The following is a 3,320-nucleotide window of genomic DNA, read 5'->3' as shown; positions in this document are numbered from 1 at the left end:
ATCTTGTCTATCTTTCTGTGAATGTGGTTTTTGTTCCACAGGCTGCAGAATTGTAGTTCTTCTTGCTTCTGCTATCTGCCCTCTGGTGGATGAGGCTATCTAAGAGGCTTGTGGAAGTTTACTGATGGGAGGGACTGGTGGATGGTAGAGCTGGCTCTTCTCTGCCTACCATTCTAACTCGAATTCTCTCCTTGGTGTCATGTCAGTGTCTGAGGCTTCAGGTTTTATTTCTGAGGTATCATCCGGGTTAGGATCAGAGCTGAAAGTGGAATTCCTAATACTTGTATCATGATGATTTTCCTCTGTTCCCAGCTTCCCACATCTGCTCCAGTGCCTGGTCAGGGACTGACCCCAGTGTGTTTCAGAAACAGTTAGGGACTTTACATTTTTACTCCCAGGAGTTCAAAATAAAGCTCTGTCTTTGTGGTTTTGTTCCTGGCTCCCTGCCACATGCTGCAGGCAGGAACGAACCCTCCACCCACTTCCCTGCACCACTCCAGTCATAGTTATAAGACTTTCAGAAACTGTTATCATCCAGGGGCCTTATGAAAGACTGGTTTTTCCAACCAGGTGCCTATTTCTGGGAAAAGGGCCAGAGCTGGGTTGCCAGCTTGTGCAGAGGAAGTAAATAGCAGATGGATGGAGGATTTCAAAGTCATATCTTATTCCAAAGAGAGAAAAAGGGGCAGGGAAACCTTAATCTGGATTTGAAGATTGGAGCATCAGTTGGGAGTGGAGTTCACCCTGGAGGATATAGACAGGTTCCCTAAAGTTCATGAAATGCTGGGGACAGGGTCAAGTCAAGGAAAAAGGAAGGATGGGACCTTGGAAAAGCTCCCAATATGGCTACCACCTTGGCTGCCATTAGAGTCACCTGGGGAACTTTTAAAATTCTGGCTCCCAGGCCATACTCCACATCAATCTTAATTTTTAAAAGCTCCGCAGGTGATTTCCATGTGCAGCCAAGGTTGAGACTCAAAGCTCAATACCATCAATTTATAGTGGGAGAAACTTCAGCAAGAGAGCAGGTAACTCTAGGTGACTATTAAGTCTGTTGTGAATCCCATTCAAGTTTTCACCTGACTACCCCTATCCAGTGGCCATATTGCAGGTGGAGAGTATTAAGAAACAAAAGAAAACTTAAAATTCTAAAATCCACTCCCCTCAACCCCAGAATTTTTTGTTTCCTGTACCACAAACATCCTTGATGACCAGCACGTGGATTTCTTTTGATTTCTTTTTTATTTTTTTATTTGGCTAAGACTCTAGCATCACAATGAATTGTGCTGTCTTCCTACTGGCAGATAATTCGAGGAAAAAACAGCAAGGATAGTGATTCTGCTTTCCAGATGAGAAGGCTGGTTTGGGGCGCCCTCTAGTGGGAGCTCAGTTGTCACCATATTCTTTCTTTAAGGCGGAAGGAGTTGGTTTGGTCCAGCACCCCAGTTCTGGTCCTAGCTCTGCCACTGACTTGCCTAGGACCTCGGATGAAGCACTTCATCTTTCTTGGCCTCATTTCCTTCCATGTAATATCACTGAGTAGATGGTCTGCTTTTTGCCTATAAACATTCATTCCCTCAAGTGGACTTCTGGAGTGGCTAACTGAGCATCTCAGAAAAATCTCCCCAGGCAGCAAAAGTAAAGCTGGACAAAACCATCAAAGACAACCATTTAAAGACTCTGGAATTTGACCAAAGGCATACAACAAATTGATACGTGTTGAATCAAGAAAGCCTACTGAATCTTGGCATCTCAGAACAATGGAGATCTGTAGTGTCTTAGTAAGTCCCCCACCTCCCCCAGCTCTGTGGTGGGGAAGTTGTACCTGGGTGGGTGGGACATGCCAGGAGAACTGGCAGTGGCAGCAGAGGGCAACTTTATTTGGAGCAGAGTGTGGAAAATTCCATGCCCAGAGGTGTTGTTGAAAACAATAGTTATCTCAGTGACAAACATTATGGAAGGCCAAAATTGCAGCTAGCCTGAGGCGGCAATACTGGTTGGGACAAGTGATGGACTAACAGACCAGCCAGAACTTTAATATGGAAACCCAGGTAATGAGACAGCTAAAGAGGGTCTAGAAAATCTGCTCTTCTCTAAGAGGTACCCAAGGCTGCACACACATTTGGGAGAGACTAGAGGGGCCTGCGTGAGTCTCTAGCTCCTGGAGGAACATGAGGCCTTGTGAATGCAGAAAGTAACAGCTGGGACAGACTTTTAAACTTTAGAACCTGAGTGAATTCTCCAAACCACACCGAACTCCGTAGGCAAAGAGTGATGCCTTATTGGCCCAAGATGTGGCTTAACCTCTGACCAGTCACTGGCTGACCATTATTTTTACGCCAGGCTTAAAAATAAGAGCAAGAAAAAACAAACAAACAAACTGAAGCAGATACACCAGTGGTTGCATGCTCTGAGGGAAACAGACATCACAGAATCAATCCAGGCAAGCCTCTAAACAAACAAACAAACAAACAACAGCAACCACCAGCCCTGGGGGGGAATCAGAATCCAAACAGCTGAAAGCCAAACACAAAGAGAAAATCGTGAAAGCAACAAGAGAAAAAAAAAAGACTCATCATGTACAAGGGAACCACAATAAAATTGATAGCTGGCTTTTCATCAGAAATGACGGAGGCCAGAAAGCAGTGGAATGGCATATGAAAAGTTCCAAAAGAAAAAGCTGTCAACCAAAAATCCTATATCCAGTAAACTGTCTTTCAAAAATGAAGGTAGAATAAAGGTAGTCTAAGATAAGTGAAGACTTACTTAAAGGGAATAGCAAAGAAAATTCTTCAGGCTGAAAGGAAGTCACACAAGATAGTAACTAATCCACATGAAAGAATACAAAGCATGGGAGATTCCTGGTGGTCCAGTGGTTAAGACTCTGCTCTCTCACTGCTTAGGGCCCAGGTTCAATCCCTGGTCAGGCAACTAAGCTCCTACAAGCCATGTGGTGTGGCAAAAAGAAAAAGAAAAAAAAGCACCCATAAAGGTAATTACATTGGTTATTATTATAAAAGAGTATAAATATATATTTTAGCTTTTATCCTAACTAATTTAAAAGACAATCGAATCAAACAGTATTTATACAATTTTATTATTGGCCTTTTAACATGCAAAGATGTAATAAATATGACAATAATAGCACAAGGGAGGGAGGCTGAAATGGAGCCATTCTGGATCAAGGATAGGACACTAGACAGTAACTCAAATCAACAGGGAGGGGCTTCCCTGGTGGCGCAGTGGTTGAGAGCCTGCCTGCTGATGCAGGGGACACGGGTTCGTGCCCCGGTCCGGGAAGATCCCACATGCCGCGGAGC

This window comes from Physeter macrocephalus, chromosome 16 (genome assembly GCF_002837175.3).
Source record: "Physeter macrocephalus isolate SW-GA chromosome 16, ASM283717v5, whole genome shotgun sequence".
NCBI classification, from domain to species: Eukaryota; Metazoa; Chordata; class Mammalia; order Artiodactyla; family Physeteridae; genus Physeter; species Physeter macrocephalus.
Note: the sequence above shows the minus strand (reverse complement) of the source record.